The sequence below is a fragment of the Manacus candei genome, unplaced genomic scaffold, assembly GCF_025592945.1.
Source record: "Manacus candei isolate 608988 ecotype Guabito, Panama unplaced genomic scaffold, ASM2559294v1 h1tg000047l, whole genome shotgun sequence".
NCBI classification, from domain to species: Eukaryota; Metazoa; Chordata; class Aves; order Passeriformes; family Pipridae; genus Manacus; species Manacus candei.
In genome coordinates this window covers 1,516,820-1,537,909 of record NW_026138095.1, presented here as the reverse complement: position 1 = coordinate 1,537,909, position 21,090 = coordinate 1,516,820, and positions in this window count along the sequence as shown.

The window sequence follows — 21,090 nt, the reverse complement described above, 5'->3', positions numbered from 1 at the left end:
CCTTAATTGTCGCGATTCATCGCAGACAAGCGATCCCACCCTGTGTCAGAGGCAAAGCCCGCGCGGATCCCACGCTCCCCGGTCGCGCGCGGCCGTGGGCGGGGGGAGCGCGCATCCCGTTTCCATGGCAACGCCGCATCCCGGCGGGACCGCGCTGGGAAAGGATGGGCGGGGATGACGTCATCGGCGGGGCGGCCAATGGGCGGCCGCGCAGGTGATGTCATGGGCTCGCCCCCGGCCCCACGGACCCGGCCCGGAGCGACCCCCGGGGCCACCGGCGCGGGGGCACCATCGGGGGCGGCCCCTGGGGGGGCTCTGGGCTGTCCCATCCCTGCAGCCCCGGGGGGCGAACCCACCCCAGCCCGCAGCTCTGTCCCACTCGATGGATCCCACCCCGGCTCTGCAGGAAAGGGGCTGCAGCACCTGGAGATCTGGGGAGGTACAGCCGAATTTGTATTTTTCCTGTGGGCTGGAGGCTGCGAGCCCCCCTGGGCAGCCCGGGCTGAGCCCAGGCTGGACCCTGGCACAGGGCGATGCTCCTGGGCACCGCAGCTGCCTCTTTGTGAAAGCAGGGAACAGGAGAGGCCCCGTGACACGGGGAGGGCAGCCAGGGGAGCTGCGGGCAGGGGCTGCCCCGGGGCTGTGCAGCTCAGGCATCACTGGCCAAGTCACTGCTGAAACAGGAGATAAAGGGGGGAAAGGAGCAGGGGGGGCAGAGACATTTCCAGGCAGCACTGGGAGCACAGTGAGGAGCAGATCAGCACCAGGGCAGTGCCAGGAGGGCTCTGGACCGTGCAGCTCAGTCACCTCTGAGCACTGTCCCCTCTCTGGTCCCCCCTGGCAGGGGAACAGTGTGACTCAACGGGTGACTCACCCACCTCGAACCCGGCCAGTGATGAAGCACTTTGTTCAATCAAGATTTAGATTAACCCAAGCTCCTAAAAGCTGATATAGGGAGAGGCACCATCCCCTGCTCCAGGCTCTGGATCCCCTCCCACCCCCTCAGCCAGGACCGTCCCCCGCAGCCCCTGGTGGCCCCAGCCCAGTGCAGGCAGCACTCGGCTCAGTCAGGGCTCACCTGCTCAAACACTCCCACGTCATTCCCCCCAGACGCTGTTGCCAAAACTGTGTCTCAGCCACTCCCAGGAGACAGGAGGAAAACCTGGCTGGGCGCAGGGGACAGGTGCAGGGGGGCCAAGCCCCGCTCAGCCCACCCAACCCCTTCAACCCCCCTCTTCACTCGCCCAGGGGGACAGAAAGGTGGCATTGGAGCCACCTCCCCCCTGGCATTCCAAGGAAGGCGGGTGGGCACGGCCAGGAAGGTGCTCAGAGGAGACACTGAGGGGAGGGAGATACCCAGAGCCAAACCCAGAGTCACCTCACACAAAGCCACACTAATCAGTGCATCAGCAGCACAGGAATTTTATCACCTGGAGACAGTTCCAGGCAGGTTTCTCCTTGTCAGTCCCACTGTTTATCAAACAGCCCAGCCTGGCCAGCAGAGCACAGGCAAGTCCTCTCCCCCTCCAGCTGATGGAGGGAGGGTTGGGTGACCAGTTTGGGCTGTCCCGGCTGTGAGGTGCCAGCAGCACCCCGAGGGTTCACAGCTGCCCTGGAGCCAAAGCTGCTCCCTCAGCCCCTCCTGCCAGGAGAGCATTAATGCATTTTCCCAAACTCTACAACTTCCAGTCTGGTGGCAGCCACGGATCAATGAGCACCAGGTGCCCAACATCTCCCAGTTTGGGCACTTGTTTTTGGCAGCAACCAGAGAGGGGAAAACCCACTCAGAACCAAGAGTTTTGGGAGTCAGGCAGCCAATGCCCCAAGCTACACAGTCCTCAGCATCTCTTCTGCAGTAGCACAGCTCAGGTCATGTCCTGCTTCCAACACCACCCTGGGCTACCCCATCAGCCAAGACACAAGTCACTGTCACTGCAGCTTGGTGCTTAACATTCCAGAGCCTTGGGAAACACCAGGAGGTGCCTGGGAATCAACCATCCCTGCTCACCATCAGCTGACAGAGCCACCCTGGGTACTCCCAAGCTATCCAGCCACACTGTCCACACAGCAGGCAGGACAAGCTCAAGGGAATCTACAGACCTTCCCCAAAGAGACAATTGTCAGCACAGGAATCGAGCCATTCGCTCTCTCTGCTCCAAGGCTGGAGCCAGACCCTCCACTTCTGCTCCATCCTGCACAGAGTGGCTCCTCTCTGTGCTTGATCAACAAAAACCGTTCTCAAAACAGTTTGTTCTAAAAACAAAGCCTTCCCTGCCATCCCCCAGAGCTGCAGAGCACAGAGCCCCAGCAGCAGGACTCCCTCCAGCTCAAACAAGCCGAGAGCCTGCCAGCTCAGGGTGCCAACCACCAGCAGATCCTCCCCTTGGCTCTCGCCCTCTCCTGTCATTCAGAAGAGGCCTGGGAGGAAGAGGATTTGTTAGCTCCAGTCGGCCCGTTCCTGTCCAACAGGTTCTCTGCCCTGTCCCACGTTGTTACTGTTCCCGTGCAGCCCCCCCGGGCACATCGGGGCACGTCCGGAAACGATTACCATCAGCTACAGTAACGTTCGAGCAGCTCCGGAGCTCAGCCCGTGCAGCAAAACACCCCGGCCCTTCATTTTATGAATGAGTAAACCCTTATGCTTTCTATAAATGTCAAGATAAATTACCCGTGGGCATTCCCCTCTCGGCACAAACAACCACCCCGCGGCCGCAGCCCTTTAATGGAGATGTCAACCCCAACCACCGAGTTACCTGCTCTCCCTGCCCGGGTGGGGGGATAGCAGAGGGCCAAAAGTTTAACTTTGCCCACCTCACCTGCAACCCTCCTGGAGGCAAAAAGCCTTTGTGGCCCCTCAGGGCTGATTTGGGGTCACAGGACCAGCATCCAGGGGGTCCAGCTATAGCAGGGCCCCTGGGGAGGAAGGAGGGCAAAGCGAGTCCTCCAGGGAGGGCAACCTGTGGCTTCATCACTCCATGGCTTTGCAGCCAAGTGGAGAACTCTTGGGGAGGCTCCAGGGGCACAATCACTGTGACCATGAGCAAGGCCACAGGAGGGGCTCAGCAGACCCTGCCCAGCCTCTGAGTCCCCCAGGATGCTGACCACTGGTCTAGGGAATCAGGTTTTAGCTTTGGGAAAACCCTGGGAGCTGTCACCTCCTCTCCCAGTGCAGAAACCAGGCTGCTCAGTGCCCCAGGAGAAGCCACCACATTCCAGCAAAGAGACTCTGATCCCAGGGGGACAGGCTGCCCTCCCAACACCCCCAGACAGCTGGAGGTACCACATCCCCCCCTGATGGGTCAGTCCCACTGCTGCCTCCCTTCCCCTCCCCTTGGAGCTCAGCTCTGTTTTCCAAAACACATCTGGAAGAGAAGCAGGTCCTTTCCCAAACATGATTCACCTTCTTTCAGCATCGATCAGGTGTGTCTAAAAATAGACCCAGATCCTGATCTCAGACACAGATCATGAGCTCAGACACAGGTGTTGGCCTTCCTGGCACAGCAAAAGAACAGGGAAATAACCCAATGTTGTGCTCAACAACACGAGCCCATATTTTTGGCTTAGGAGTCGGGTATGGGATGACAGCCAGGGACACACCAGTGCCCTCTGCCTGGGGGTTGCCTTCAGGGAAGAACAGGATAGCACCAGATAGCCAACAGGACAGCACCAAGCTGGCCAAGGCCATCTCAAAGCCCTGCATCTCTCAGAGATGGGGCAGACAAAGAACAAGGGTACATTTCTGAGGTCTCAGTGTGCCAGGGTCCCCAAAAGCCCCCGGGTGCCATGACCTGAGTGCCCATCACACCAGCACAGCTCCCGGGCTTGGAGCACATCCTTCCAGCCAGGGTACCCAGGGTTTGAGCTTACAGAGCTGCCACCACATCTCCAAATGGATCCTCACAGACACAACCCCTGGGAAAAAAAAAACCTCCAAACCAACAAACCCCCCCCAGCTCCAGGGGCTTCCTTCAGGCCCTGACTCGTCCGGCAGGATTGCTTTGGTACTGCAGCTTATCCAAACATCTTCATCTCCTTCATAAACCCAATCCCTCCTTATCAGCCATCAGGAGGAAATGCAGGAGCTTTAGGAGTGAAGTGTGGGGAAGAGCCCAGCTTTGATTAACCCTCTTACTCCCCAGAGGTCACTCCCAGTTCAATCCTTGTGGATTCACATGTTCTCAATCACGTACTTGGAAGCCAGGCTGGAGGTGAGAGTTTTCTTTGCGTTAAGGAGGGAGCAGGAGTGGGGAGGGGGGGGCCTGCAAATATTAATTTCAGGACTGCCAGTTCCCATGACTAATAGAAGGTTGTTGAAAACCAGCAGCTCTCCTTAAAGCCTCAGCTCCTGGAGCCATGGGAATAAACTCGAACCCCCAACTTTAGGATTTGGTTTTAAAAGAAAAATGACACTTCTGCAGCCACAGGCTGCCAGGATGATTATTTGTCACGATTATTGGAACACCCCCCCAGAGGGCTGACATTTAATGATAAATCAAAAACTCCACAAAATCACTTTTTAAAAGTAAATGCATCATTTTGATATGCCCGTTGTACATATCCCAAAGCACATGGAGTGGGAGAACTGGGGGGGGGGGAGCCGGGTTTGCTCCTGCACCCACCAAGCACAAGCAGCAACAGTATTTGCACAGGGCTCCTTTCCAGTAAGAAGCCTTTGGAGGTTTTGATTTCCTCCATCAGAGCTAATTCACTCCCTGGTGCTCAGCAAACCTCCCTGGGATTTGTGTCACTCACCAGGTGAGGCTTCCAAGTGCCAACCTCAGTTCATAACCCAGGGAGAGATTTGTGTTTTGGCAGATCCCAACATGGAGCAACACACAGACACCCTCTGAAGAGACCCAGGCAGGGAGAAAGGCTCTTCCAAAGGGGAAGAAAATCCTAATTTTGGACCAGCCTCCCTCTGTCACAGCCCCAGGGCACGAGGTGCAGCAAACAGTCCATGTTTAACCAGGCATTAGCAGGTGGCAGCACCAGCGTGTGGAGGGCAGGGAGGCTCCTTTCCCACACCCAGACATCCTGGCAGGACCCAGCTCCACAAGCAGCCTTCCAGGATGCGGCCAGGGAGACAACCCAAGGTCAAACAGGAGCCTGGGGCAGTGGAAATGTGTTTTCTTTGCCCCAGCACTGAACCACAGGACCTCCCTCAGCAGCAGCTGCTGGAACTCACACATCCCCAGCTTCAGCTGTGGGCAAATCTCTCTGCTGCAGATCTGGGGCTTTGAGGGGACTGGTGGGACCCTTCCCACAGTGCCTTGCATGGTCCACCACTGATCCAGGATGTGGAGATGAATCACTTTTTCACTCCCCAAAATCCCCACCCACCATCCTCCTCCCGGTCATTTACAGCTCCTTGCCCTGCCACAGCTATAGGGGGGCAGGGGCACCACAGCAGAGTTTGCCCTCTGAATTAGTGAGGTGCTTCTCTCTTTCCCAGAAAGAGCTGGTCTCCCAGTCCCACCACCCTCAGCACTTGGAAGTTCACTTTTCCACACTGACACAGGGGAGGAAGAAGCAGGCTTTCCCCAAAAGCATCCCAGTCAACCCAAGATAGCAAAGAGACTGACATTCCCCTTCAAAAACAGAGTGGGAAGTGCTGGGAGCACGACTACACAAGGTCCTGCCTGGCCCAGCTCCCTGCAGCACACAGAGCCCTGCAGCCAGGGATGGAGCTGCTGGCACAGGGATCAGGATGGGAGGAAGCAGAAGAAGGGAGCCCATAGTGACAGCCATGAAAAGAACACAGACTAATCCAGTTTAGAGCTTCCAACATGGATCTGTGTCTCAGGCACAGAAGGAAAAGGCTCCTTTGAGCATTTGCTCTTGCAATTTCTCATTTTTCAGATGTTCCACCAGAATGCCACCGAGGCCAAAGCCCCACTGTCAGAATCCCTGGACTGAAGTAGGCAACAAACAACAGTCAAAAAGTCAATGCAGGATGTCCCAAAATGCAAACATGCTCCAGTTCAACCCAAGAACCCGCTGGGATGAAGCCTCGAAAAGCAGCTGGGAAGGGAGGAGGAAGGACCCCAATTTCTGATTATCCAAGGGCACTTTCCTTGGGCACATCCACTCTACAGCAAGGCCTGAGCACAGAGAAGCTGAGCCCTCTCTGCCAGGGCTGGCCAGGCTTGTTGGCAACCCCAGTGCTGGTGGAAACAGCTGGGGGAACAGGGAAGCAGCAGGATGCAAGTGAATCCAGCCAGCTCATCCCTACAAACAGCTCCCTGAGGGGCCATGGGAAGAGTTCCTTGGGGAACAGGGAGCCAACACATCACCTGAGGCACCTCAAACTGCACAGGACAGCTCAGAGAGCAGCAGAGTAGGGCTGGATGAGGTGGCCAGATAGGCCTTTCCCCAGATTTAATCTTTTTAATTCCTTGTCTTTCCCACAATAATGCTGTGTCTTTAATTAAGTAAACCACAATATCACTTCAAGGAGACCCAGGAACAAAGGGCTGGCTCGCTCTCAGCAGGGCTGACGTGTGTTTCCAGATCCCAGCTGGATGGTGATGCTGGAGACAAGTCACTGGGAACCTGGCAGGTAGATTTTCCAAGGGGGCTTTTCCTTATTTCCCCTCTGAGAACTCCTCCAGATCAGCCTTGGAAAGCTGAGATCAACCCATCCAATGAGGGCCACCAGCATCACTTCTCTCCAAGAGACATTCCCAGGTACAGAGGACAACACACACAAGATAGAAAGGCCACTGGAAGGCTCTGACCCACCACATCCCTAAATCCATGAGATGGACACCAAACCACCCCCAGCCTGGCCAGTCACATCCCACTTGTCTTTCCCAAAGAGCCAGCCACCCTTCACACTCCTCGTCCCAAACCCCTATCAGAGGGGCATCAAAATCCCTGTTATTCTTTAAAAAGGAGGGGAAAAAAGGCTCGGAAACATTTCTTCATTCTTCAGGAATGATTAATTATCTGCCTGGGCAGGTGTAAAATACCTCACTAGTGCTGGAGCCTGGGCTGAGTTATTGGGTGAGAGCTCTCTGAAAGCTCCCCCTGCTCTGGGTTCCCCAGCAAGGGCTGGGAGCTGAAATGAAACCTGAAAGGTAAGAGGCACAACACCCCCTTTGTGGGGAAAAGGGCTGGGGGACTCACACTGTGACCAGGGGCCACATTCTTAAAAGCAGTCCTTAATAATCCACAATTAAAGCCCGTGGTGGCTGTGTCAGCAGAAACTCCTTGCTTGGAGCTGGGCGAGGTCCCACAGACACCTCCCCAGCAGGGAGCAGCTTTCCAGGCACAACCTGCACCCTAGGGATGCTCCAGCACCAGCTGCTGCCCCACCCAGAGGGGAGGATGTGTCCCACCTCCTGGCATCCCAGGGGAGGGAGGGATAAGGTGCTACCCCTGAGGGGGATGTTCAAATGAGCGTTTTTAAAGCAGAAACACAAAGCCTTGGTGGTCTGGGAAGTCAGGCCCGTGTTGAGTCCTGGCGCTCACCCCACCACAGCACTTTCCCAAGATGTGGCTCAACTCAAAAAGAGGATGAAAAAGCTGATCCCTCACTCTTTCTTCACCAAAAGTCACTGTCCAGGCCCCTCACCCCAGCACTGCTCCAACCACCCCTGCAGGACTCCCACAAGTCAGAGGGTATCTCATTTTTTCCTCCTGCAGAAAAGGCTCCCAGACCTCCCAACTGCACAGAAAACAAAGCAGCTCCAATTTAAGCCTAAAACCCAGAAGCTAAACAAAAAGAACCTCAAAACACATTATTGGGTCATTTTGGGTGGTTTTTTCTTTACAACCCTGTGGTTTGGAGCTCCTGGTCTGGGATTTGCACATCCCTGAGCCTGGCAGAGCTCCCCTGGCTGTGTGGGGAGACCCCTCAGGCACGTGGGGCCCCAGCTCCAGGGCTGCCCACATATCCCTTTCAGCTGTACACTCCAGCCTGTCCCCAGAGGTGACAACCCAGCGTGGGAAGTCACAGCAGCACATGGAAAGCACAGAGGGAAGAGCTCAGAGCAAAGGCACGTGCTGTGGAGGAACTGGGACGCAGGAGATGGATGTGTCAGGAGAGGAGGAGGAAAGAGGCTTCTCCATTAGGATCCATATGAGGGACAGGAGATCACAGAATCATGGAATGGTTTGGGTGGGAAGGGATCTTAAAGATCATCCCCTTCCACCCCCCTGCCATGGGCAGGAGCACCTTCCACTAGCCCAGGGTGCTCCAAACCCTGTCCAACCCAGCCTTGGACGCTCCCAGGGATGGAGCACCACCACTTCCAACCAAACCACCTCTTTGCCTGGATCCCAGACCAGCACATGGAGGGAAGTAGAGCACTCCCAAGGGCTGAGGACCCCATCCCTGTCCCCCCCCCGGGTCCCCCCCCCTCGAGTGGGCAGGGGGGTGCCCCCAGACCGGCGCTGCCCGTGCCTGGCGCTGCCCTAAGCCCGTCATGTGCGGCGGGCGCTCGTGCCAGGGCAGCCACTGCACCTCCTCCCCCCTCCAAATCAGATTAAACCTCCCCCCGGAGCCGCTGAGGCCATGCAGGTTGTGTCACTGTAATTAAATCAGATTTACTCCCCCCCCTCCCTTCGCCCTCTCCCCTTTCCCAAAAGGAATTCCAGTGACTGCTCAAGGCAGGGCAGGGGGCAGGGCTGTTCTCCTCGCACCAGCCCCGCTGAAAGGAGGGAAATCAGGAAACGCAGAGCTTAATTCTCTACTTCTCATAATCCTCCACAGGAGCCAACCCCCCCCCAGCCGGGTCCAGGACTCGTGGCTCCGCTCACCCACCAACGCTGGCACCGGGGCATTGCCAGGCTGGGGGTTCACCCTGCATCTGATGCCAGCAGAGCCCAGAGCATCACTGGGGTTTCTCTGGGGTGCAGGGTGACAGTGAAGGAGGGTCAAGGCCAAAGGGGGGTGCTCCTGGTTCCCACAGCCCGTCCCCTCCCTCCTGCCGCTGCCAGCAGCGCTCTTGGAGCCCTCGTGGCCAATTCACACCCAGCTCAAATTGCTCAAGACCAAAGGCAATTACAGGTTTGGGTTTGTTGTTTTCTGATGGCGGGTTAGATGGAGCACGTTCCAGAAACCACCAGCTCTGCTTTTCCAAAGCAAACCTCGGGACAGGGCAGGAGAGCTGGAGCGGCGGATCCACGAGGACACGCAGGCTCCTGTGCCAGGAGCCATTTCCCAAGTGCAGCCCAGAACACCCCGGGTGTGGAGGGACCTGACTGTGGTGCTTTTGTGGGAACAGAGGCCCTGAGCCAGCCTTGCTGCTGGCACCACCAAATGACCACAAGGATAGTGGGATTCCTTCTTTCCCGGGATGAAAAACACAAAGCCAGGAGTCCTCCAGGACCTCCAGGACCCAAGGTCCTGCTGCCTAATTTATCTCCAGCAAAGCTCTGGATTTGCTTTTGCTACAACTCCCTGAACATGGACAGAGCTGAGCCAGCAGCTGCTGCAGGAGGGAGACCAGAGGCATCAGCACAGCAGGAGCAGTCCCAGCCCATCCCATAACCTCAGGGATGGGACAGAAAACCCATCTCTGCTGAGAACTGAGAGTCAAGTGTCCTTCCCTCTGCCCCTCACCAGCACAGCCGTGGTGGCAAAGCCCAAGGCAGGGCACACTCTGAGCCCCAGGGGCCACCTCGGTCCCACATCTCCAGCTCCCTTGGCACTGATGGTGGGGTGGCATCACCACCTTCCTGCAGGTTGGGGGACATTCCTCAGCCTGGATTACCCCAGTTCAGCTCTTCCCAGTGGCCAGCAAAGCTCTTTCTGGAGGCTGAGGGCAGTTATCTGCTCAGGAAGCAAGAAGGAAGGGTGATCTGCTCAGGAAGCAAGAAGCTTGCCTGGGGCAGTGCTGGGGAATGACACCAGTTAACATCCAAATACCCACTGGGGTGTATTTTTGGCCTACCCCAAGGACACACATTTGGTTTTCTCATTGTTCTTTTAGCACCTGAACCCAAACCCACAGTCCAAACCCATCACCACAATAACCACAGGAGCGCCCTCCCCTCACCAGGGTGACATTCCTGCTGCATTCCCACACTGGCAGCACACACCCACAGCCCCGCGGTGGGAAGCCAGCCTTCCAATTACAGCAGTTAACGTTCTGTTTATTAATAAATGACTCTGGTTTTCCTAATAGGATAACCTGCAAGGGCTTGTTGGCAGAACTGGGAGGCCTGAGCCCTTTCTGCAGCTGATGGGTGAGTATCTGGCACTGCAGGATGAGACTGTGGCATCTCCAGAGGTCCCGGGAGCACCTCCTGCCCTGGTGCAGGGAGAGGGGGGAGGACCACAGCTGTCCTCCCCATCCCAGGGCATCCAGGAAGCATCAGCTCCTGCAAAGCCTTGACCCAGGCAGATGAAGCCCCATTTCCAACATCCAGGGATCTTTTGGAGCCCCATGTTTGCACCTCCTCAGCACTCCCTGAGCAAACCAGGGCCACCCCGTGCTCTCCCAGCACAGTCTGGCTCCAGCAGGGACCAAACCCCAGGGGGAGGGGGACAGGTAATATATGCAACAACTAGACCCCTAACCAGGCCACACATGCCCCTTCCTCCTCCTGGGGCCAGGACCAGCTCCTCAGCCCACTCCAGATGGTTCTTTCCAACCTGGGAAGGTTTTATCTACCTTTTTTTTGGGGGGGAGGGGACACAGGACAGATTCAGGTATAAAAGGAGCCACTTACTCCAAGCCCTGCCCTTCCTCACCCCTTTCCAAGTACTTCACAGCCTGTTTTCCTTTTCCAATCAAGAAAGAAAACACTCAGTGAGCAAGACTAGACACAGAGAGAGGAAACAGTGGGTTTACTTCACCATCCAAGCAAATCATTCCAGGTATTATGCAAGCCACCCATTCCCACTGCAAACAACAAGATAATTTCACCTTCCCTGAAGCACAAAGGAGCCCTCACACCATGGGCAGCCTCTCTGCAAGCCTGGAAACTTGAGGGGAATTAGGGCAGGAGTTTAAGGGAACAACTAAAATCCATCCCAAAGGAGTTTTTCCTGCAGTCAGTGAGTTTCTCCTTCCAGCATCCCAGCTGGGATTCCCCTTTAATCCCTTGGGCCACCTCCATGGCCAGTCCCCCCTGTTCCACAGGCTCCTTCCTCAGCTGGGCTTCCAGCTCTTACTGCTCCCCAGAGCACAGACATTTAGATCATATTTTATATGGAAAGCACTAAAATGGGATCACACCTTTTAAAAAGATATTTCCACCTCGCTGCCTACAACCAGGCTCTCCCTCTCCCTCCCCACCAGGCTTTGCTATCAGGCCTCTAAGCCTGTTTAATTGAAAAAATGTGATTTAGGCTAATTGACAGCAGATGAGCTACAGGGCTAAAAAGCAAGGGAACATTTGATCCAGTTGATTTATGGCAGCAGGGAACCAACCATCCCAAGTCTTTGCATCCCACTCGCAGCCCCACTGCCAAAACAGTTCAGCTGGCAACAACCAAAAAAAAAAAAGTAATTAGTGTTTAATTTCTTAACAATTTTTTTTGCCTTCCTTTTAATTGCTCTACATAAAACTGTCCTAGAATTTTACAGCCCGGACCAGTCCTCTTTGCTGGTTTTAATTAGGGTGAGGCACGGCCGGCACGTTAATTTGAAGAGGAGGGGGAGAACAAACATCAGACCACGTTCTGGGAAGGCTGTGCCATTACCAGCACCCAGACAACACCAGCAGAGCTGGGGGGAGCAGGGCCAGTGCTCCCAGTGAGCAGCAACTGGGGGAACTGGGGAGGACTCATCAGGAAGGTTTAACTCCGTGCACCAAAAAAAAAAAATCACCCTGCTAGAAGGGAGGAGAGATCTCTGCCAGCAGGAGAATTTCCTCTCCTTGGAGGCAACCAAAACTCAAAGGCTTAGAGGGAGAACCAGCTTAGCTTTGAGCGCTGCCCAGAGCAGCTTTGGGGCTAATCAGCATTCCTGTGAGATTGGGGCTGGATGGAGGCTCCCTGGCCCCACAGCCCTTCCTCCAGGGGGTTCAGCACCACCCCCAGCACCCTGAGCCCTGCTGAGCCCCAAAACACCCACCCTGGTGGGTGCCAGAGGAGGAAGGGTCAGGTCACTCCTTGCAGGACACCAGAACTCCCCAGAGGAGAGTTCCTGTGCAGGAGGGGGAAAACAGGAGGGAAGATCATGTGGGCAAGCAAGAGGTGGAAAGGACTGGAGAAATAGTTAAGAAATACCTGAGAGAGGGAAATACACCCCTCTCCCATTATATCTTCTAAGCCTGGCCCTACTTAGAAAACCTTGGGATTCCTGGAAAGGATTTTTCCAGGAAAAGACAAAGGATTAGCCCCTTAATGAACAGACAGAAGGCTGGGATTTGCTCAGCTGTGTTGTCTGACAAATGAAAAAACCATAATCAGCTATTTCATTCCTAGTTCAACCCTCTTCACACACCAAACCCCATGGCAACATCACACCGAGGCACAAAACCCCCCACCCCCTTCAGCTCCAGATTGCTCAGCCAAGTCCAACATGGAGAGAGCAGGAGAAGAGGTTCAGGCTCACCTGCCTCCTCTGAGAAAACTGCTCAGGTTCCCAGGATCCCGTGGCTGCTTCTCCTGCAGAGCACCATCACATCTCTGGGGCCCCGCCCCTGTGGGGAGCTTTTAACTGACCCCAGGATTGGGGACACCTGGAGGGGGTTTGGGAGCTCCATGGAGATCTGGGGTCAGTAATTGCCCCCAGGTGCTCAGCCTTAAGCAAGAATTAAACCAGTGAGCAAAGCAGTGTGTAAAGCAACCCAAAAGTGCATCTGGCAGGGGCTCAGAACAAGACCTTTAAGGTCCCTTCTGACCCAAACCATTCTGTGACTGGGAGGTGACACCCATAAACTCTTAACAACGGAAAAAAAGGCAGTTTTAGAGATGGTTAATGATGGGAGAGTGACTGAGAACCAACCCCCTCCTCAGAGAGCTCTGGGGGCTTTGGCTGAGGGCACACGTTGGGTTGGTTTAGTGGTGGCCCTGGAAGTGCTGGGTGAACGTTGGACTCGATGATCCTGAAGGTCTTTCCCAGTCCAAGTGTTTCCATGACACAGAGAAGCCCAACCACCCCCAGCCCAGCCGGGATGGGGTTTGCTGGAAGCTTCCAAGTGTCCCCGTCCGTGTGGCCCTGCAGCATCCCGGCAGGGTTCATCCTGCACACACCTGCAGCCACGGCCTGACACTGCTAAGCTGTCAAAACAAACATGGGAAGAAGGCCCAGCAGCCCCCCAGCCCACAGCCACGGGCTCAGGACACCAGCAGGGGCTGCAGGTCCCCCCCGAGCCGGGCGGCAGCTCCAGCAGATGCGTTTTATGGGCCCCGGAGGGAAAATAACATCCAGACAAGCATCTCTAACTGCCTGTAAATACACACCAGATGAGGCAGGGCCAGATGAAATGGGGCAGAAACGGGATGAGAATGGAAAACTGAAATGGGGGGAATGGCTGGGTTTGGTCTGTCCTCCCCCAGCTGCTCACCTGGCCTCCTCCTCCTCCCAAACCCTCCCCATCCCAGCTGGACTCTACTCCCCCTTTCTCCCAAGCAATAGGATGAAAGCAAGGAAGGGGCCTTCTGCCCACTGAGCCTTCTATGGAACAGGATCTTCACATTAACAAGCTGAGGAAACATAAATCCGGTTCCTCCAGACCATCACTCCCATCTGTTCATCCCCAGCCTCCGCACCCTGAGCCCTGGGGCACATCCCTGCCTCGAGCCATCCCTGCTCCCAGCACCACCTGCACCTCCAGCCATGCCTGGGGTGGTCCTGGATGGTGTTCCCTGGAGCTGGAGCTGGCTCGGGCTCTCGGGTTACCCTGCAGGGAATTACTGAACTGCAGGGGAATGGCTTTAAGGTGGGAAGATTTTGACTGGATATTGGGAAAGAAATTCTTCCCTGTGAGGGTGGTGAGGCCCTGGCACAGGTTACCCAGAGAAGCTGCCCCATCCCTGGAAGTGTCCAAGGCCAGGTTGGAGCAACCTGGGCTAGTGGAAGGTGTCCCTGCCCATGGCAGGGGGTGGAACAGGACGAGCTTCAAGGTCCCTTCCAACCCAAACCATTCAAGGATTCAATGACAGCAGAATCACATGTTACCCTTTACAGTGAAAACAAGCACAGGGAGCTCTCACCTGCTCCAGGTTGGCCCCACAAACCCAAACACCAGCTGCAAACTGTGCCAAGGGTAGGGGGTGGGTTGGGACACGCCAGAGAGGAGCTCACCCGAGCGGGGACATCCCCAGGTCAGGGCTGGGGAGGCTGAGGCACAGCAGCCCCGGGTGCTCAGCCCCTGGCAGGATCAGTCCTGAGCCAAAGGGACACAGAACTGGTGCAAAAGAAACCCCCTGAGCACAACTGGCCGGGCACAGGGCACCCCCTTATCAGCACCCAGAGGCGCCAGCACAGCACACAAAAGGCAAAAGGCAGCCCCCGGGCCGGCCTAACTAGTCTTAATATTTGCATTTGGTAAAGCAAACTAATAAATCCCCATGAGCTGGTCGGTGCTTCCAGTTTGTATTTACTAGGAAGAGTGAGGGGCAGGTTTTCCTGCTGGCTCCCCAGGTAAACAGCAGTGCAGCCCCACGCCCTTCCCGTTCAACGGCCTGGCTCCCTGTTTGCTCTGCACGAGCCGGGAAGGAGGGACTGACCCACACCAAAGGCACGGGACCTTTGAGGAAAATATTAGTCAGGAACTCCAAAAAGTCCACATTCGGGCTTTGGGATTCCCTGTTCCATCCCTGGATCTCTCCCTGGATCTGTCCCTTCCAGTGCTTTGCATCAGGTGCATGGGGTGGGAGGGAATACACAGTCCAGAGACATGAAACAACAGGATTTAAGGGGAAATAATTTGCATTTCAGTGGCTTTCAGAGCAGGAGGTGTGTTAGGGACGGCTCACCAGGCCACACCATCAGGCAGTGGTGGTTAGGGGCTGCAGAAAGGGAAGAGGGAAAGGACAGGGGAGAACTTATCTGCAAAGCAAAGGCATTAAACTCTTGGTCTGGCTTTGTTAGGGCAGAAGTTTCCCAAAGCACTGGTTTCCTGTACAATCCAAGGCGTCCCCCCCGGCAGCCCCAGGACAGGGCCCTGATGTAAGTGTGGCTGAGCCAAGGCAAAGGGAGAACAACATCCAGCACTCACAGAGCCAAGGCGGTTTATTAAGAAATTTAATTGTTTCTCAGGGTGACATTTCCCTCCACTCCTGCTTCCCAATCCCACCTGGGCTGGGCTCCACGTGAGTGCTCAAAGACCCTCCTGAGGGCACCCAACACCCAGAGCACAGGATGAGCCTCTGCCAGGCAGTTTTAAACCCCAGGGTACCACGACCACCAACTCAGCTTCTGCTGCCCTGTGGCTCTTCCAAAGGCCTCCAGTTCCCACCGTGGGCATCAGCGGGATCCAGCGCAGGTCCAGCCGTCCTCAAAAAACACCCAGAACCCCAAAAGGCATCAAAAAGAAGAACAGAAAGGTAAAAAAGAAAAAAGACAAAAAAAACTCCACAGCTGGTTCCTCGGAACTGGGGTCCTTCACAGAGGAAAGCTCCGAGCTGCTGTTCGGCCCCAGAGCACTTGGCCATCCATCCATCCGTCACCAGCACTTCCCACAGGGATAATTTCCAAAGCCCAGCAGAGAGCAGCTAATTAAGACCTTCGGATCTGTGTGGGAGTCGGGAGCGAGGTCAGCACTGGGAGGAACCCTCCCTCAGCAGGCAGGGGCTGTGGAGCCCAGTGAGGGCACAGGGGCTGCTTTCGGGGCTGGTTTTGGGGGGTGTTGAGGGAAGGACCTCCCACAGCCCCCGATGCTCCATCGCTCCCCGGCGAGCTCAGGGCGAGCTGCTGGTCCCCGTGTCCCTCTCCCCGTGCTGCAGCTGAAGTGCCCATCCTCGGGAGGGTGCTCCTGGCTGTCCTGGCCACGGTGAGAGCTGCAGCACCTTGGCTGTCCCCTCGTGGGTCCCTGCACCCCGAGCCTTCACCGCGGACCCTGCGGAGGAAAAACACGCCGTTAACGGGAGGTCCAGGCTCGTAGGCAGCTGGCTGTGGTGGAGCAAATCAGGATTCTTCTCCGCCACCAAGTAAAATGTTTGGAGCACTGTGTAAAAGGAGGAGATGCAGCCCCAGCCCCAAGGCTGGGCTCCTGTGGGATCAGGAGGCAGCAGATGAGGGTGCAGGACAGCACAAGGGTGGATAAGAGACAGAGCCGGGGGCTGATGGAAGAAACCCAAATGGCCATTTCTGTGCACAGACAAAACAATTCCCAAAACATCTGGGAACGCAGAGGAAGGGAAAGCAGCTCATCCTGCCTGTGTGCACGTGGGCTGCCTCACCCAGTCCAAGGGATGTGCAAGTCATGGACTGAACATCCCAGCACAGAGCCGAGACACAGGGACCACGTGTGAGAGCCAAGGACTCCACGGGAGGAGTGCCCATCCCTGTGCCCTCACTGCTGCCCTGGGCAGAAAGGGGCTCCTCTTCCTGACTGTCACAGAGATTTGGAAGGAAACAGGGAGAGGAAAACACAGTCAAGAGAGCAGAGTGAGAATGGATCTCATTTATCCCTCTATCCATAGGGTCTCCACCCACAAGCTTTCAAATCAACTGGAGGATCCAGCTCCCACTGTTAAGCGTGGCACAGGCAGCTCCCATTTGGCTCAGACAAGCTCCAGGCCCATGTGGGGAATTAAATACACACTGTGGATCATTTGCTCTGCTCTTTGATTCCCACCCTGTTCGCTCCATAAGATCATTAAACAGCTTTTCTCCCCAGCAGACCCTCCCTGACTCCCCATCCTGCTCCAGCATCAACCAGGGGCACACGGAAAGAAGGGGAGAAGTTTATGCTCGTTTTTCGTGCCACACTTATCATCTGTTTGCCTTGGACCTCACAAGGGATATGCAAGCAAGACTGGCACCTCCTGGCCCAGACACCACCCCCTCAGCAATCCGGTGTGGAGGCAAAACCAGCCCCTCAAGCTCCTTCTCCAGGGGAAAAAAACCTGACCACCAGCCTTGGGCTTTTGGGGAAGGAGCAAGCACAGCATCTCCCAGTTTGGAGAGCTCTCTGCACAAGTGTCCCTGGCTCTTGTAAATGTGTTAAAAAATAAAACCCTTTAAGAGCTTCCAGATGTTCTGTTTATGTTGTGGTGTTACCCAGCTCCATCCTCGGGAGGCCAATACACAGCCTGATGAAATGGCAGCAGCCAGGGGAAGGCAGGGGGGGCGGAGGAGATCCGAACTCTTTTCCTCCTCTTTCCCCCAACTTCTCCTGTTAACTCCCGTGCTGCTGGGAAACATGCTGGGAGCAGCTGCAAATCCTGCCCCCTGCTCTGAGCATCTGCCTGCCTCAGGAGCATCACTAAGCTTTGCAAGGCACTAACCACAAATTCCCAAATGCTTCTGGGGACCACCACAGCAGGGCCTGGGACAGGCAAGGAGCTCAGACACTGGTGGTGGCGGCACCCCAGAGGCACCCAGCGCCCACCAAGACCGTTCAGAGGGACCTCACGAGAACCACCGGGGTTTGCAAGGCACTCATCCCAAATTCCCAGGTTCTGGGGATCACTGCACAGCAGGATCTGGGACAGGCAGGGAGCTAAACTATCGATGGTGGCACCCCAGAGGCACCCAGTGCCCACCCAGAAGGTCCAGAGGGTCCGACCCCCCCGCATCCAGTTCACACCCACCTCAGTGGGCCACAAAGATCTACCAAAAACCGAGGCGTGGGGACGTGAAGGGCCCCGAACCTCGTCACTCTGGGTGTAGCCGCACACCCGGCCCGGGACTCTTTGCACAGGGCGTTGTTGCAGGTCCAGCGCCGCTTTTGAAGTTCCCCCGAGCGAGCCGCGCTGGGGAGCAATCAGCGCTCCACAAAGGGCGATACCGCAGCGCTGGGCGCAGGCTCTGATGTGTTATCTCCCCTCCCCGGCGGGGCGGGCAGCCCTGCGGCTCATTTCAAAGCCTCTTAGTGCCCGCACATCAAAGGCGCTTCCTGATGCCCCCACCCCGGCGAAGCCTTCGGGCCGGCGCGGTCCCTCCTCGGGATGCGGCCGCACCAAGGGATGGTGCAGGAACGGCCACCGCCGCAGGGATGGAGGCACCGGGAACACGAGCCATGGTGGCTGCTGCAGGATGGCCCACATCGGGGGCATCAGCACGTCCTTACCGCGTGGATTAGGCACACTGTCATCCTTCAGCGGGGAAAGGAGCCCAGGCAGGTTCAGTGGTGTGTGGGTGCCCCGGTTTAGCCCCACACCGTGGGACACAGCACGTTGTTTTGTCCCAGAGACACGACCAGTGAAGGACCAGCCTGCCCAGACCCCACTGGCCTGAACAAACCCCACCCAGGACAAACCTCCCCCTTCCCCAGCACTGCACGTCCCCCAGCGCTAAACCTCCCCAGACAGCACCGTCTCAGGTGCAATGTGTTTTTTCCCTTTGCCTCCCACGTTCCCCAGTGAGGCATCAGCTGCTTCCCTGTGCCCTGGGAGCAGCAGCTCCGCCAGGCCACACACTGCGAGCCCCGAGGCCACCGGTGTCTCCTGGACACCAGCCCCCGCACTGCTGTTCTCTCCAAGAGCCCACGACAACATCCCGGGAGAGCCCGGGGGAGGCAGCAGGCGCTGGAACAAGGACACGAGCTGCCTCCACACTCAGCAGCATCCCGGGAAAGGGAGTGCATCCATCCGGAGCACACGCAGGAGGAGCTGCTGAGTCTGCAGCGGGAAGGATGATGGTCTCTGCATTTCGAGAGGGGGGTCTGCCTCCTCCCCGTCCCCCCAAACACGTGTTTTCCAGGAGCAGAGCAAAGCGAAGGAATAGGAACGAGACTTTCGGCATCGGGACGGGAGCATCTACAGCATCTACAGCATCTACTGACAGCGTGAGCACAAACTGTGTGGGCAGCAAAGGCAAACAGGAAAGGAAACCAACAGGCAGGGAAACGATCCTGGCAGCGCTCCCGTTATGGCTCACACACCTCCCTGCTGCTCCCTCTCCGGGTGTCCCTCCCTCAGACCCCTCGCCCTGCTCAGACATGCCCCAGTTCCACTTCTACTGTCAAAACTCTTCCCATCCAAAGGGCTGGATTTAGAAAAATGCAGCCAGAGAGCTACAGCCTGTTTGCAGGAACCGGTCCCAGCACAGCTCCCTTAGCACCTCATGGCACTGCCCCTGCACACACATCCCAGGCAGGGCTCGGCCTGGCCCCAACCCCGGGAAAGGGGAAGGGAAGCCCTGACAAGTCCCAGTCCGTGGAGGGAAACTGGGACCTGGACACATTGAGGGACCTGCAAAGGGATGGGACTTCCAACCTGCACACCATGGTTGGCCTTATCCCTTCCAAACAGGGAGCAGGGCAGGATGGAGGTGAGGGGCGGCAGGAGGGACTCTGGGGTCGTGCTGTGCCCGTCACACCCAGGCAGGGATTTGATCCCGGCTTTAAAGCGATTCCCGTTCAGAGACGCAGGTTTATCCACATGCCCCGACGTGCTTAACGACCAAAGTGCTCCTCAGTGAACCCAGCCACTAAAATGAAGTCAATGAGGCAAGGGGATTAAAGAAAAGTAAAAAAGCAAAAGATCTGAGGGAGATGAAACGGCCCCGTTGAGTCACAGCCTGTGCCCGCCAACGCACGGTGTCCTCCCCAGCCTGGCAGCCTCCTGCAAGGGTCTCCTGCCACCACTGTCCCCCCAGAGTGAGCAACCACCAGGGTAGGTGGGGCAGGGTGTGACCCTTGTGCTGCTGAGGGGACCCATCCATCACTCTCTGCTTGTTCCCATCACTCCCTGCTTGTTCACACGTGTCCCACCTCACATGGGGCTCCTCACAGCTCCTTCCTCCCCTCCTCCTCCCCACCCAGCTGCTCCACCACAGACAGAACCCCACACAACGGGCCAGCTCACATCCCCAGCCCAACCAGGAGGTGACCAGGGGTGGGAATCTGGGATCCTTGGGGAAAACATTCCTGCCATGCTGCCTGTTCCACCACCAGCACCGTGAGATGTGCTGCATCATAGAGTCATGGAATGGTTTGGGTTAGAAGGGACCTTAGAGTCCATTCCACCTCATTCCACCCCCTGCCATGGGCAGGGACACCTTCCACTAGACCTGGTTGCTCCAAGCCCCATCCAACCTGGCCTTGGACACTTCCAGGGATGGGGCAGCCACAGCTTCTGTGGGCAAGGTCGGGGGTCCTGAGCTTTGCTGCCTGATCTATAGTGGAGTGCCAGGATTGGAGCAGGTGTCTCACTCCAGGAGGCTTTAAACTGGCCATGAAGGAGCCCCCAGGCTGGGTGCAGCCCTTTGACACCACTGCAACACCACCGAGCCTTCTCCTTAAACCGCCGGGCTCTGCTGCCAGAGCCAACCTAATTCCCGGAGTTTCAGTTCAAAGAGATTATCTCCATTTACCAACCTAAGCATGAGACACAAGAGCCCTGCCAAAACCCCAGACAGCCTCAGGAGAGGTGTCATTAAACCTCCTCAGCCAGAGGAAGCGAAGCAAGTGGTTTGTTCCCAGGCCGCCCTTTCTGGTAGGGTGTTAATAAATAACCGCGGCCCAGACAGGTGCTGTCAGCTCTGAGTCACCGACCTGCCCCTCCTGAGTCACCAACACACCATCCCTGCCACCAAACACCCACCCTGCACCCCACGGGGGGATGCTCAGGGCTGGGCAATCTGGGGGTCAGACTGTGTGAGACCCCCTCTTCAACCCAAAAATAGCACAGGGTATTGGAGAGCTCCTCCTAAGAACCGACACCTGGAAAAAACTCACAGGCTTGAGGTGCAGCAGGGAGAGCTTGAAGGAAGGGTCCCCCGGCCACCACAGCAGCATCCTGCTCTGCAGAGGTGTGGAAGGCAATGGCTGTGATGGCCAGGGCAATCCCAGGGGATGGGGGCCCAGGAGAGATGCCAGGGATGCGGGTGAGCACTGGCAGCAGCTCAGTCCCGCTGGGATGCACTCGGAGCATGGCATCCACTGCTCCCAAAGCGTCACCCCCAGCACCAGCTGCAGTTCCCTCCTCAAATACCAGCCCTGACCAACCCACCCAGACCTGAGAGCAGGTGCTCACCCTAAGGAAGACTAAAAATAGAACTTTGAAGCCCCCAGCAG